This window comes from Lepisosteus platostomus, chromosome 8, assembly GCF_059453375.1.
Source record: "Lepisosteus platostomus isolate fLepPlt1 chromosome 8, fLepPlt1.hap1, whole genome shotgun sequence".
In the NCBI taxonomy this organism is placed as follows: Eukaryota; Metazoa; Chordata; class Actinopteri; order Semionotiformes; family Lepisosteidae; genus Lepisosteus; species Lepisosteus platostomus.
In genome coordinates, this window is record NC_142618.1 from 28,781,659 (window position 1) to 28,798,782 (window position 17,124).

General features: G+C 36.7%; 1 protein-coding gene across 1 annotated transcript in view; it reads right to left on the reverse strand.

The window, feature by feature from the left end:
* Positions 1-16,597, reverse strand: part of tmub1 (transmembrane and ubiquitin-like domain containing 1) — a 28,187-nt gene extending 11,590 nt beyond the window's left edge. The window contains exon 1 of the mRNA XM_088643058.1: positions 16,503-16,597. The gene's annotated coding sequence lies outside the window, so the exon portion shown is untranslated. The remainder of the gene's footprint in view (positions 1-16,502) is intronic.
* Positions 16,598-17,124: the final 527 nt, after the last annotated feature.

The following is a 17,124-nucleotide window of genomic DNA, read 5'->3' on the forward strand; positions in this document are numbered from 1 at the left end:
TACATAATAAATCAAACTAAATAGTACATGGCAAACTTCTCAAACATTAAAATAAGCTTCAAAATTAGTTACAGTACATATAATTCCAGTGTACTTATTTGTATAACAACTGTGCCAAGATGACTGTTGTTGTCAGGGAAACATCTAGGATTAAGATTTTATGGATCAAAATAGACTATCATGGTTGTATTTGATTTTTTTCCTTCATTTTAGAAATGGTATTCTTCCTGTACTGCAGATAAACATGCTGTAACAATTTTCTGCATTGCTGTGAATCTTCACTGACAGTCGTAGTATTATATATAAATAATATACAATACTGTTTGCTTCACAGATGCCCTTATCCAAGAACATTATCAAAATCTACAAAAATAAAAAAATAATACAAATGACAAGAAAAACAAATCAGTGAAAACAAAAGTGCAATGTTAGTGCATTAAGTGAAATAAAGAATGTCTATTTAGAGGTAAAAACAATTGATCATAGTAAAGAAGGAATACCACTGAGCAGAGTGCAGTAATATTTGGTGGCAAGCTCATGACAGTGTGAAAGCTATCAAATGTGCCATCTAAATAGATGAGTCTTGAGGTTAGCTGTGCTTATAGCACCGTCTATTTTGGCCTAAACTTAGTTTGTTGTTAACACTTTATTGCACAAAACATGCATTTGCTCTAATATCTCTATAGCATTAGTAACCTTTTATAACAATCTGTATGCCATTACAACAAACCTCATCCAAAAAATTCATGTGGATCCCCATAAGCTTTCTTTTTTGTTTCAGAAATCAGGCAGAAATTATTTCCTTGGTATTCTGTATAATGTATTGCAGCACATATGATAACACCTCCATATTTTTTTCCAGGAAGTTAAAGAAATCAGGTTTTCTGGGGAAAGGCACTGCAATGCAGATATAATTTCCTTGCTCCCATCATAAGCCATAAACCAATTTCCTCACTGCCCGCTCCGATAAACTATCAGTCCAAAACTAAAAGTAATTCCCCAGATATTACAGATAGTAGTAAGTTAGAATGTTTTCCTATAAGCATCTTATAAAAATAATGTATATTGGTATATTTAGTGTCAGAGTAACTTTATTTCGATAATAGTATAGATACTTTCATTTAAAATGATCAAATTCTCAAGCATCTGTAAATGTTTCTTAAAAAGTAATGTTAAAATATGCCAATACTCACAATTCAAAAGTACCCAAGACGTAATAAATGTAAAATGAAACCAACATCTAGCAGCAATAACTGGATGCAGCCTGTCAGTTACCATTCTTATATCTAAATTTCATCTAGATAACATTTACTGGGTTAAAAAAAATATGAAAAGGAGATTGACGTTTGTTATTTTATAACCTTGCAGCATGTTGGTTTGAACATTGTTGTATGCCAGGAGGTCTCTTGCCACTAATTTTCACATAGGATTTCCCCTACTCCAGGCTCCAGCACATCTGGGAACACTAGATAAAAAGAGTATTAAGGTGTTTGCACAGCTGCAATGATATCTAGTCATCAAGCCTGATCCCAGTGGAGACAGGCGGCTGGACCATGTATCAGGTTGTAACTTTCCAGAAGATGACCATCTGCTCAGGGCGCCATGTGAAATACTCAAAACTACTAACAGCAAGGAACATATATATAGTTTTCAGAGAGAACAGAAAGGAGTGATATAATAGCTGTAACAACAAGTTACAGCCTATTGTACTCTTCCACCACTGGATTCCTCCATGATGAATTGAAAGTTATGAGATATTGAAGGGGTGGGAAGCAAAGTTAGGAAATAACTCACCTGTAAATACTATATTTTTTAGTTTATGAAAGCAGTTCTACCTAACCTTCCAGGTTAAATTATCGTGTTACAGATGTAGGGGAAAGGTTAGGATGTAGGTATTTGACTCTAGAAACTCACTCCTTATGTAAATAGTTAAATTACAACTAGTACAAATATTAGTTAGTTTACGTTTTGGGTACACAGGATATTAGTTACGTAATGATGCTTCAAATTAATTTTTATACCATGAAATTAAAGAATCACAAGACCTCATTCAGGGCCGGTATTGACTTATCATTAAACATTTAAATATTACCGCCCTCTATTTGTCAGTAACACCTATTGATGTAACCATAAACCTTTGTGCAAAAACAAATAAACAGTTACAATACACACGTCACAAACTTCAAAAATATACTCATAGCTTCTGTCCGTACAAGTAGTGGCTAAAAAATAGAAACCCCAATGGTATATCACTTAATAGGATACCAAACATGAGCTACATGTGCTGTGGCACAGGCTTCCTGCATCTGGAATTTTGCACAAGGGATGCGGCAGTAGTCTTCCTCTCAAAAGTCAATCAACACATGCCTAGCTGCTGGAAGCGCAAAATGTCGTCTCAAGAGTCCTTCCTAATTACCACCATTAACTATCGATAGCAGTTTAACTTCATATTATGATTTATTTATTTATTCTCTGTGCTTCATGATCGCAAATTATAGCAAACAGCAGGCATGACACATAGCTAGCTACATGAAAGCCTCAAAAGGTAGGCTAATGGGTAATACGGTCTGTGAATGCATATACCCAAGTACTCAGACACCATACAAATAGCCGTTATATAAGAATAATTGCAAGGACTCAAGAAATTCTTTGATTTATTCCAATGCCACACATATACTTTAAAAAAATTAGAGCACGCATATTTTGAAACCTCAGGAGTGAGTGATTTATCCAAACAGATGCCTTATGTGGGGATTCACCATGGATTCTGTCAATTAAAAAAAAAACACCAAAAAGTAAACATTGCAGATAACTTACTCTACCCTGGGTACCTGAGCAGCTGGACTATTTTAATAATCTTCACCATCTGTAATTGCCCAAATTCCCAGTGTTCACTAGCATCGTCTCTGTATGCTCACATTTCAAATGTAATTCATTCATTAGGCAAATTAATTTTGCATGGTGACTTTACAATGAACAATTTAAACAAACATATTCAAACAGAGAGGATTTAATTTATATTTAGAGAAAAGGCCTTACCTTTGGAAATTCCTTAGGTATTTGTGAGCATTTTGATAATTACCACAAATGCTGCACTATCATGTGTGAATGTTACAAACACCATATTTTATTGCAGAGGGATTTTAATGTCTCCTATAACAGCCCAAAAAAGAAAGAAAACTTGTATCGTGTCTCTTTGATAGAATAAATACCTATACACAGTGTTTATTTACACCCCCTTTTAATGGCAAGACATATCTTTATTCGTCCCAGTCTTAAAATACCGAAAAGAAATACTTGATTCGAATAATTATTCAAACTTGTGTTCAAATTTGTTTTTGCTACACGTGTCTAGAACAGGTGTGTACAAAATATGCCCCACAGACAGGCCTGCAAAATCCATTTGGCCCGTGTGGAAGTTGCAGTCAGAGCCATCAGCCAGGATTCTATCTGCATCTTGCTTGAACCTGCACAGCCCACACACATCACACCTTGGTGATGTTACTGTAGCAATCTCACTAACATGCTCCCTGTGGTTCTCTTCCACGATGCGATAACACGCCTGTTTCAATTGCCACAGATAAGAGTTTGACCAGGGAGTATCTTTGTAAGAAAACAGGAGGGGAAGGCCTTCCCACGAGATCTAAGAACAAACCTCTTCTTTAATTTCTCCAAAATCTGAAGCTAGCTCAGTAATGGAACTACTGTATCATCTCTCTCCCTGAAACTACAGTTTAGCAAATGGATATTTTTTAGTAATAAGGGTCCTATTAAATAGTGATAAGGGTTTAATAATTAAGTAATGAGAAGAAAAATATTGCAAGACAAGTGGAGAAATTTTTGTAAAAGTGAATGGAAAACCAAATTGCTTGTTTTGTAAAACAAAGTTTTAAAAGTTATTTCTTTGCCATTTTTTATATTGCGAATATCTAAAAGGTACTATTCTGCATTTTCAATGTTAATTTGTCATACAACAACCCTTAAACCTTGACTTTTGCTGACTTTTACAAGTTAAAAACACTAAAGCTAAGATTACTGCTAATCACCAATCCCAGGGCCCACATAATTTGCATTTAGTCCTGTGGTCTACAGACTGATATACAATATATATGCTTATCCCTCTGTTTAAAAAAGTGATTTGGTCCTCAAAATTGGTCATAATGCAAAATTCTATATAACCCTAAATAAACATTACTTCATATGTAAAGACAGGTTTAGAAAAGTGACAAATGTTACTCGCTATTACCTTAAGAATGCTAAAGTGACAATACAAAATTGCATGATTGTATATTTATGATAATTGGCCCATTTAACATAGTATAGGAGTTATCAAGATAAATAACATCTTAACTTTTGCAAAGTGCATCTAGCTTCAAGGCAATACCAGTGTCTTTCTATCCACCTCCTTAAATGTTTTTGATAACTTCAAGTTTTACAGTACATTCAGGGGGAAGTAAGGGCTTTCTTAACTTTCTCTGCCCTGTAACATCCAGAGCAATGTCAACATCTTAAAAAAGTAGGGTGTGCAACTAGAGCTGGGCGATATGGCCAAAAACATTGTCACTATAAAAATTTTCATATCAGTCGATATCGATAATTATCACGATAAATGTCAAATCATTATTTCTTTCAAGTTTAAAGGCAGATTTTTTCTCCTGAGTGAAAGTTGAAGAAACCAGACAGTTAATTAGTAAATTAAACAACTCTTTATTTTAAGAACACAACAAACACTTGCCAAACAGCAGAAACATTAAACAAATCTGAGGCAGAGAGTATTCAAGTCTTTTTTATGTCAAAATATGCATGAGTAAAATTTACAAAATAAATATCAGTGTCTCTCATTTCTCCACTCTAACTACAATCCTGTCAGCCACCACCGTGTGGGTAAACAACACCACGTTAGCTGCCCGGTCTGCAGCACGCACGTGCACTCGCGCAGTATTTTGTGCGCATGCGCATATCATGTGCAAAGCATAAACATATATATCGAACATTTATCGAACTTTTGTTAAAATTATATCTAAGTTTGGCTGCTTCCCTTGTGATTTACCTTAAAGAATTGTTTATGTAGCAAAAAGTCATAAATTGAGGGTCTGTATAGGATGGGGTGGGCATTGCATATTTCTGCCAATTCTTCAACAGAAAGTCCAGCAATGTTACTTTCAACTGAATAAAGTTCATAGTGTACAATGATCACAGCTATCATAATTTAAGTATGGGTAAAGCTAAAAACATCCCATGCTCATAGTTTAAACAGTTTTTCTACACTGGCAGAAAATCTGGATGCAAAAGATGCTAGTGAAGATGCAATAACTGCTATAGATCAAATATGATTGCTGTGCCAAGTATTTTGATAACATACTATATATATGGCCTGCTTGAAACAGATTTAAATGAAATCCATCTGACCATAGCAAATTATCTTATACCTCTGGTTTAGAAGATCTATTTGCCTTTAATAATGCCCAACACTTGATGCATTTGGAATGCTGATTGTAGGCTGAACAGTAGTGCAGGGTTTCCTGGCTGTGCTGAAAATATCTGGCAGCGATTAGCTATGCAAAGGCTTATCCAGCTGTAGAGGCAGACTGCAGCAATATGAGACAGTATAACAGCACAGTATTAGCATAATCCACTCAATCCAGATTTTCTCTATTGGTGGAATTACATTATCTCATGCTCATTAAATCAAGATTGTACAAAGGTCTTGGTGAACAGTGCAAAAGGAAAAGGAATTCACATTGTTGAAAAGATTACACATTTCAGACTGCATGGCACGTCAAACAGAATGACATGCTGTTCGGCCATGGGATCATAAACTTGTAGGACAACAGCTGCATATTAATAATTACTGTGTGGACTAAAGTCAAGTAAAAGCAGGATGCTAAAATTTTAGTGCAAGATATTTCCTCATAATCTTTAATGACGAATGTGGTAAAAAAAAAATACAACAGACAGCCTAAGGGTATAAAATTCTTATTTCAGAATGGCCTAGCACAGTGGTTCTCAAACTGTGGTACACGTACCGGCAGTGGTACGTGGCGTGCCGCCAGGTGGTATGCCAAATGACCCTGGAACTGTGCTTTGTGTGCGCTGACAAAATCGGGACGGGTTTTCAAATTTTGTATTTTTATACGTGTCGAATACGCAGCCTACGTACTACGATACAGTGCGCGCTAATACTTAAGTGGACACAAGAGATACTCTGTAATTCTATACCACTCTATAGGAATGTGTGCTACGGACGCAAGTGACCAATTGTATTTAAAAAAAGCTACTGTTTCTCCAGCAAATAGGGAGAAAGGAGAATGTGCGTGAAATGTGGAAAAATGCAAGCTTGCGGATTGCTAAAGCAGGTAAGCCCCACACTATTATGTGTGGAGAAAAAGCTGCTGAACAGCTCGACCTGCTGCCCCCCCTTCCCCCCCCGAAAGACACAGTCATTCATAGAATTATTGAAATGAAGGATTATATCAAAAGTACGCTGACAGAGCGCGTTAAGATGAGCAGATGTTTTTCACTGCAATTAGATGAGTCTATAGCCGATTTGGCCAATTTGCTCGTTTACGTTAGATACGAGTTTGAGGTTACGTCTCGTGAGGACTTTCTGTTCTGTAAGCCGCTACCAACAGGAACTACAGGAGAGCACATACTTCAGCTTCTGAATGAATCTATCGAAGAGAATGGCATCGACTGGATAAAATGTGTCGGAGTTTGTACAGACGGTGGTAGAGCAATGACAAGCCGACACAGGGGTGTAGTTGCACGAATTAGAGAGGTTGCTCCAGAAATTAATGGTTTCATTGCAACATCCACCGCGAGACCTTTGCCGTCAATAAAATGCCTGACGATTTAAAATCTGTTAGACTGTTGTGAATTGTATCAAGGCTCGAAAAATTAATTTACATCTGCTTTGCTCGACTAAACAGGCTCACCCCTCTCACTGAAATGGTGCTTTTTTATTTTTGTGTTGTTTTATTTCTGTAAAACACTTTGAGAAGCCACATTTTAATATATAAAAAAATGTATTATTATAATATTTATTATATGTATGTGTGAGTGTGTGTGCACATGCGCTCATATTGGTCATTGATAATTTCTGGGGTTCCTATGAGATGATGACTTGTAGGTGGTACTTGGATGCTTTGGTTGGATTAGGGGTGGTACTTGGTCCAAAAAGTTTGAGAACCACTGGCCTAGCACATCAGTGCCAGCATACACAATGAAGCAATGAAAACACATTTTCTACATCTTTGAAACACCTTTTCTAGATACAGATCTATAAATCTTTAAAGATTTTTTTTTTATTGAACCTATTCATCTTTCACAATACCACCTTCTCAAATTTTCAAAACTGAAAGGATGGATTTTTAAATATCCTGCTTTGATCCTCATCATTTGAGACTGAATTTGTTTGATGTAGGTCTAAAATTAGTACCAACCTACAAGTGCATTTTTAGAGAGGAAGTAAAAACTAAATAAGCATTGCTCTCTGACCTCCAAACATTAAGAGCAGCAATCACAAATCTCATTAAAAAACAATTTTCATGAGTAATGCAGCAGCATCAAAAATCAATAATATTACACCTCCCATAGGCTCACTAACCCCTTCAATGCTACAGTCTCCAAGAGGTTTCAAAACAGCTGCAGAACCACTCCCCTAACAATATGGAATAAATCATTTTCTAGGACAAGATAACACCAGGTATGAAAAATTGTTAAAAAGCACCTACAACAGAACTGGAGTGGAGTACTGGAACAGAACATGTAGTGGAGTACTGGAACTCGAAGAAACGTCATAAATGCAGCTGGGCTTGCAGACTTGAAAGCTTACGTCTGATGATCTTTTAGTCTGGAATGTAATTGAAAATGAACAAGCTGACTGTGTATGATAATTGAAACATGCGGGAAGCTTTCAATTGTGAAATGAGGTCCAATGTCTTAACACGCCTGCGTGATTTTTTCTCTTAGTTTCTAACAAACTACTCGATTTAGCTGGAACAAATTAACTTACCACACTTTTTTGTTTATTTTGGATTAATTACTTACTATATGTTAAGAGTTTGCAAATTAAAACAATTCAGTTTAAAACATAAATTACAATAAATTGCAGTGCATTTTACATCATTGCGTAATACATCACAGATTCCAAAACGTCTCTGGAATGTCACGTTACCAATCTCACAAACGGGTCCTCTCAGTGCAGCCTCCTGAACCATGGACAGATTGCAGTGACTTTTTCCCAACACATCAAAACCACTGCAAAACATCTCTAGACAAACTAAAATCAAAGACAAAAAAAGGATTCACTCCAGTATAAAAATAGTTAGACATTCAAAAATATAAGCTTGGGTTGTCTATCTTTGAATGTTAAATATTGTGTCTTTACCCAAGGAGTTACAAACCAAGTTAAGTAGACTACAAATTTAGTTTCAGATTGAGATTGAGGTGTTCTCTGCATAGGAGATGGATGATACAGAAGAAAGCAGAACACCTAACTCACTTCACACAAAGTATATTCAAGTCTAGCTCTTCTGCTTCTTAAGAGTTCTTTAAACAGAACAAACTGTCTGTTATATAATACTGGATCAAAAAACTCCCTGCTTTAATTGAGGGAACATCTGATCTGGAAAAGACTGTTCCGAGGAAGAGACATGAAGTACAGGATACGTCACTTTTGAGTGAAAAGGACATTTAATGACAATTAATGCACACTTTTGGGAGTCCTTGTGCTTCTCAAGTACAAACTTTGCCAGATGAAAACAATAAATATTCAAAAACTCTAGAATGCAACATATTAAGATATATTCAAATATTCTATTGCAAGAGTAATACATGCAATTTTTAAAGTACAGCACTCTCCGATTTACATGATTACTTATCCACTGCTCTCTTGACATAAAGCAACACTACTGTAAATTTAAATAAGCAGTTTCTGCATCACTTCCCACAGTCTCCAACTAGTCCATTACACCGTATAAGTAAGCCACTTACCAGATAACATTTTAAACAAAAGACTATTTTTCCTATCAACCTGTCTGTATGTAATTGACTGGAAACAGAATAATAGAGATTTTAGTATAACAGCAATTAATCACTCTCTAACCACAAAGCTAAAGAATTTTCAAGCAAGTATGTAAAGGGGCATTTCAATTGCCTCACCATTTATTAAAAGGTGTATGTATAGAGTGCAAGAGAGATAAAGTACTGTTGTTACAGCACCAAAACCTTTACCACACCCTTTACATCTCTCTTTTCCTTTTGGGATACTTCACAAGTTCTACTATATATAACTACAGAAATGTACCCCAGAAAGTGAACCTTTTGTCATCTTTGATCCCTGTCAGGTACAAGTCTTTCAAGCCATAACTTGAGAAAAACAGCTGTCCTCTTGCAGGATAGATACAAAACAGTACAGTAGTTCAGGACTATGGACATCCTGATGACAAATGCTTTACAGCAGAAATTCTCAAACTGGGGGGGGGGGGGGGGGGGCATGAGAAAAAACATATCTTTTGTTAGCACCTGTCAGAACTGTTCATCCAAATGTTAAAAAAAGAATACAGTAGATTCTAAAGATAACTTCTCCTCCACCCAGTCTTCTGGTTATGCTTATATAAACATTCACTGACGATATACATGTTGTAGTCATTTCCATTTCCTTCATAGGAGAAAGTTCCTTGCTTCTAGATTAGTTTCAAGAAAAACCAACAAGACTACAGAAATTTGATAAAACTGCTCCTCACTTTTCCAAGAGCCCTGAATCAGTCAGCGAGTGAACGTTCAAGGGTCCCTCACTGGGCTACTATGTCTAGACATTCCGAGTAGAGCTGAGCAACTCGATTTATTGTTAGAGGATTCATTTGATTCAGCTCTGTTAAGTGAACCAACCTTGATTACTAGGAGACCAGCCTTGGCCTCCTAATAATCCCCATCTATCAGCTAGCATCATTACTCTGACTACTCTCCACTGATGTGTGGTGAGAGTACTAGATGGATCATCCAAAAAATTACTTCAGGAACTACAGTACGTCCAGAACCATGGCACTTGAGTGCCAAGTCTAAAAAAAAATCTCAACATATTTCTCCTGTGCTGAAAACCTACACTGGCTACCAGCCACTTACTGGACTGATTTTAATTCTCCTGGTGGCCTACCAGTTGCTACACAGTCTCCCATGTATCTTCAGGAGTACCTATCCCCAAGTTCCAGTTCGCTCACTTCGTTTGCCTGATCTAGGCTCCAAACTGGTCCAAGGACTTCTCATCACATGTTAGGATACCAAGATTTTCAGCTATAGCTCCCCATCTATGGAATACACTTCCTGTTTAGATAAAAAAAAATTACTTGTTCTAATTGGCCTTCAAATCCTAACATTATTCTTTCTTTTACTTTCATAATTTCTACATTGTTGGATTTTTTTTGCTTCTGTACACTTTCCTTTAATTTATGCAGAATTTATGGACAGTGCCTTGAGAATATGCTGATTGAAAGGCACTCTATAAGAATTAAACTGGTTAATTGGGGCATATCCCCTTATTCTAAAAAATCATCACCAACTCAAAAAGAACATATTTAACCTTCTACAAATGTTATGAGAATTTCCCTAAATAAATAGGACTCGAAGATCTCTGTAACAAGGCCAGACTCATTCAAATTACTTACCCAGAATCTGGTCTCTGGCTAATCAGGACAATGACTGATAACGCCAAGGACCTCTCCCATAGCACAAGCTTAGAGGAAAAGACGGGCAAAGGTCTATCTTCTTCTGTCTCACTCTGTTTCCTTCTTATCTTACTGCAGTTTCCTCTTGCTATTTTTTCCCCTAGTCTTTTATCGCTCTGTACCTTTCTGGTTTATGTGTTTGAAACATCTATGTTTTATCAAGTAGAAGATTCAGGTACACTGGAAAACTGCTCCATTTAATCACATGTAAGCATCCCCTTTACCTAGACAAACACATCCAATTCTACCCATTGTTCCCAGGCTCCCTGTTAAGGGCTTTCAATAAGATGTGAAATGCAATTTTTGCACACAGATTTTGTCACACTTACAGGTTGTAATAATACTTAAACTGTATTGTGTGTATACACTTCTTTCTGATGAGAGCTTAGCCTATCATGCACAGTTGACATTTGCAAAGTAAAAATCAGCAAAACATAAGTGGTATCAAAAGTATGCCCTAATAAGAGCTTGATATAACCAGCAAAATACAGTCTTTACACACAGCCCTCAAATGCCCATGTTTTACTTATGCATTTTTGAGGAAATTGACAATTTATCACTGCTTAATGTTTACTGCAGCACTTTCAATGCAAGTTTCCAAGTTCCTCCTTTCATTCTCTGAGCGCTGAGATGGGAACCGAATACTTTTCTGAGCGGCCGAGTCTTGTCTCCCTGAACAGAATGGCTTGAATCAAACAAATCACCAAGAGAAAAGAGATTTGATTTCTTGGTTTCACTGAAATGATTTGTTCAAAAACAGCAAATTTCTTGAATTCTTGAACTACGCAGCTCTCAGCTATGACGCCATTCGACCTGGCCATTTGGAATGACACCTGAATGCAAACCAGAAGGAATTAAAAAAATTTTTGGTCCTACCAGATCTTCAACAAAACAACAATCAGATTGAAATGGACAGTGACTTGAACTGCATTCTTTCATCCTTCAAACCTACATTTTCTGAGCTCTGAGAGAAAACCATCTGTTAATTAAACTCATTTGATTCAAGACAAATTCAATGTCAAGACAAGTAAATGACTGCAAAAAAATCATTGCTTACTGCAGTTTCAGTTAGGTTTGAATCTTAAATATTTGTAAGTTTTTAGCATTACTACAACTACACAAGTGTTAATTAACATATATTTTGACTGTTCATTTTGAAATTTTCAGTTGTTTTTCAGTACATTATACTGAAGCACAGATACAAGGGTCAAATTAGTTGATCATGTATGACAACATTAAATATATTAACATACAAATAGACAATGAAATATTGTACAAAATAACTTGTAAATAAGTCCACATGCATAGGGTTAAATTTCTTTCAGTAAGAAACTGGGGGAGGCATACAAGTTTGGTAAAAACCAGAAGGGGGGGCATTATCAAAAAGGTAGGAAATTATGCTCTACACACTTTTTGGGGGGTTTCAAAACCACTGATACTGATGCTCACAACTCTGGTCTCCTCCCTTCCTTTAGTTTTCTGTAACCATGACTGTTCAAGAGAGAAAAGAATACAGCTGTACAGTCTATTTATTTCATCCAGATATGACCCATTTTTTGGGATTCTGACTGATTCTGACAGGGCCTGACAATTTGCCATGCTGGAATTCATATACACAACTGTAACAACCAGAGCGATTTGTTTTTGAACTGATCACTATTACATGCACTCATTTATCACAATGAGACAGGTACAGCAGCAAAACATGGAGAAGATCTGATAAATGTTTCTTTGTGTAATAATATTTTAAATACATGACATTAAAATTATTTTTGTACTTGTCCCAAGACCCCAAAGACATGGGGTAACTCAAGACTGCATTGGTTGTTTTTGTAAAGAGAACCGGCTTATCTGGTACCACACATCAGTTCAACAACTTCCCAGTATTTATGCTGCTTTTTGAGTCACACCCACTGAATGTTAGGTTACTATAAAGCCCAAGGCAACAATGTAAAACAACTAATCTGCCTACAAAACAAAACACCCAATCAAAGATGTTGTGAAAAGTCAAAGAAACACAGCCTAGGAACAAACTGTCCAAGTTCTACTGCTCAGGTGTAGTGGTGATATTATATACCACTACAGGACAGCAGGATCAAATGTAGAACATGAAACAGTAAGTTCATATACTATACTGTATTATAAACTACTTCTAATGATTCTTTTTTACTCTGCTTTTAGAAACGTGTTCAAAACTCTAGGTATCTACAGTATGGTTTAAATTTGTGTAGATGAGTAAAACGGGTCATGTTAATTATTAATCTTAAACTCTTACAAAGCTTACAGATGCAGCACAGAGGTCTGGAGGGTATCCTTCTCAAGTATCAGCTAGTATTCTATATTGTTCAGTTAGATTAATTTCATTAAGTCATGCGGCTTGTGCAAAGAGCCAGGATACCAAGGTAAACACTTCTCTTATGAGCATTACTGTGGGATCTTTCCTAACTAAGTAGTCAGGACCTTGATTTAACTTCTCTTTCAAAGGCCAACACCTCCTACTGCACAGTATCCCCAGTCACAGTACTGGAGTACCAGCTGAAAAAAAGGATGAGAAATTTTGACACAGATGAGAGAGTGCCACTTACTAGTCTACCAACACCACTGAAAGCAGGACCTATTTCTCCTTAGAGCGGGAGATCCCAAACCTGGCCCTGGGGACCTACAGTTCTGCTGTGCTTTATTCCAGATCAGCTGTCAGTTACCAAACTGTACCATTAATTGACATGATTATAATATTATATAAGAAGTCCTTGTTAACCATTTCTAAACATGCTATAGGCTGCCCTTCAGCTACTGTTTTACATAAGTACTTTAAAATCTCCAACTTTTGAAAAGTTCCATTCAAGCAAACTCTTAGTTCAGTAAAGAGCTGAAGTAAAGAACTTTGCTGGAAAACTTTAGGTATGTGTACCTCAAGGAAAGAATCTGAGGACACCTGCCTTAGAGATGTCCCAGATCATGTCCTAGGCCCAGCTTTGCTTAATGTCCGAGATCTGACAAGATCAGGCTAGAAGGTGGACACTCTACTATTTACCTTCCATTTCCTACAGTCATAATTGACAACAAATCATAAAATTGCATGGAAATGAAAAAGTAAATACAAGCTACAAAAAATAAACTAGTGTCTTCTTAATATTTTCTTAGGAGACTCAGGTCCTTTGGTGTGTGTGGAACACTGCTACACATTTTTTATGAATCAGTGGTGGCGGCAGCCATCTTCTACGTTGTTGTGTGCTGGGGCAGCAGCATCATGACAAAAGATGCAAATAGGCTCAATAAACTTATCAAGAAGGCTGGCACTGTGTTGGGGCTGAGCCTTGACCCCATGGAGGTGGTGGCTGAGAGGAGAATGCTGACCAAGCTCACAGCCATCATGAACAACGCCTCTCATCCGCTTCGTGGGACTGTTACTGGGCAGCGGAGCACTTTTAGCAACAGACTGCTCCAGATACGGAGTTCAAGGGAACGTTTCTGCAGGTCTTTCCTCCCGGCGGCTGTCAGGGTGTATAACGCTGCCCTAGGCTAGGACTGTTAGCCCTTCATTTGCTCGTCTATGGACAGCATGTTTGCTCCATTGTACTTTTTGGACAATCAGTCTATATAAACCTATTCACATTTTGCACATATTTTATTGTTTTTACAGTGACTATGATCAGCACATTTTGCACACACCTATCTATTTATTTATTTTTATTTATTTTGTTGTCTTTTGTTTTATAACTATTCTGATGTCTGTTTTGCTTCTCCTGGGCTGGACTGCTGTAACACATCAATTTCCCTTCAGGATTAATAAAGTATTATCTATCTAAGACTGCAGCTTTGAATAACAAATTCAGTAGTCATTATTATGGCCATTTCTTAGAATTACTGTAAAGCTCAAATTATGAGAGCCTAAACATCCATAATATACACATTTCTAAATTACAAAAGCAAAAATGTCCAGCTTAAAACAGCAACAACATAAGAATGACATTGTGTATCAATTAAATACCAGAAAGCTGAAGCACAGGAAAATGGGTAATTAGATCCTGAAACCCAGGAAAGGTCTATTTATTCTGCTTTTAAGGATGAGGACATACAATAGGATGAATGATGATTTTTCTAATTATCAGCATAAAAAACAAACTCTCATGGATGGCTGATAGGTGAAAGTTATTAAAACATGGAGTTCATACCCATGATATTTCAGCACTGCATTGTGACTCATGCATTTTGAATCTCTGATGCCAAAGTCAAGCAACATATCTGCAATCATACAATCTTCCCCTGCAGAGCTCCAGCCATGAAGACAGGCACACTTTAACCCATGTCAGTTCACACATGCACCATGCACACATCAGGACTGAAACACCGTCCTTAAATTGTGGATCTGAAAGATACAGAGAAACTGTGGGATCTAAGTCAAACTCAAGTCTAGTTTTCTGTTATACAACATTATAACAATTGAGAGAAGTGTTACAGATACTAGAAACACTTAGGATAAATCTCCAGGGCCCAATTGCATTCTACCATTTCTTCTAAAGGAAACTATGATTTTCTATTCCACTTACTTCTATTTCATGTAAAGTTATGAAGCCCAAAATACAAAGATTGCAAGAGAATCATCTGTGTGGGAGTCATTTCCAAGGGTTGATGATCATGAATTAAGAAAAGGCAGGTCTTTCAATATGCTACAGGAGGAAATGATACACACTGATTATAAAATAGAGCATTCTTACATTTTCAATTATTACATTTCGATTATTAATTTGCAGCCTGTCGGCCTTCAAGCCAATGCATGTATTTTGACAGAGAACAGGTTATTGCATAGAAAACAGATCAGATAAAGATTGGATGCTAAAATTTAGGTAATAAGTGGAATACCTCAAGGATCTCTATTAGGAACATTGCTCCTTTTACTTATATAAATGCTCTGGCCTAAATTCTGGTAAAATCAGCAAACGAATCACTTTCACAAAATATAATAAAAGAAGAGAGCTAGCAAACACTAAACACGTGGTAAAGAAAAATCAAAAACAATACTGGGCAATCGAGTAAACTCAAACTCAGTGAAACGAATTTACTTAACTATTGTAATGTATCTGCTCTCTACAATATGTAAATTAAATAGGACAATTAACCTGCTGAACAGCTACGTGAGCTTATCGAGCCACTTAAATATAGATATAGGTGTTAAATATAGATACAAACTGTATTAATTTGAAATTCTATTTTTAAAATACTTTTATGACATTTAAATGCAACACTATTAATCTGACACTGGTTACATTCCGAGTGGAGAATAATACTCGAATGGACCGCACGGAAAATTGCAGTGTTTTTTAAGCGGCATACAAAACGACGGTTTATGGACACGTCAAAACAGAAATCTGGAGACCTCTACTCGATTCGTGCTTATCGGAAATATCGCCCTTAGAACAGAAAACCTGATTTTAAGAGGCCCTACACGTTCACGTGCCATGGTTTATATTTGAGAACAATCACCCAACACAGAAAAAAGACAGGCCGTAAAACAAAAACAGTGGTGGGGAGATAATATATAAAATGAACAGAACTCCAACAGGGACTTATTTTATGCTGAATACAATACATTTAGATTGTTTTAACAACTCCACGTACAACCAAATTAGATGCATCTCTCATAATAAAAAGTAACCATGAATACTTTTACTCTAACGACTCTCTGCTGCATTACTGTTAGTAACAGTATTGCATTTAACACGCAGCAACATATACTAAATACTACAGCATAAATTGCTATAATTAATGTAAACTTACTGGTAATGTTTTCGACTCCATCGCAAACAATTCTCACTCCGTTCCACTTTCACACTTCCTGAGTGCAAGTCGAGCAGGATGTGACTCAGAGTTCTTGAGCATTCTGGGAGTTGTAGTGCTCTCATGAGTTACCACTTTCAACCTGAAATTTGTAATGTATGTTTTTTTCAGTTTATTTTTAATTTAAATATTGTATTCACTTTATTTTTTAAACTAATTATCTTTGAAATCCATTGCACTTATTACTCTGTGCATCAAGACTAGTTTTGAGATATTTCCATATGAAAATGATGTTTCATATTAATTGTGAATGCATGAATTAAAATCAAAACTAAATATACAAGCAGAGCTTGGATTTTGGGGTAAATTAGGGTGTACAGTATGTGTAAATTAGCATGCTTTGGGGGAACTGGCAGGGGACAGGGGAGCTAGAGCCTATCCCAGCAAGCAAGGCAGGATACACCCTGTACAAGACACCAGTCCATTGCAGGGCACACACAGACACGTGCACACTCACGCCTAGGACCAGTTTTCCCAGAAGCCAATTAACCTCCCAGTATGTCTATGGACTGTGGGAGGAAATCAGAGCACCTGGAGGAAACCCACGCAAACACGGGGAGAA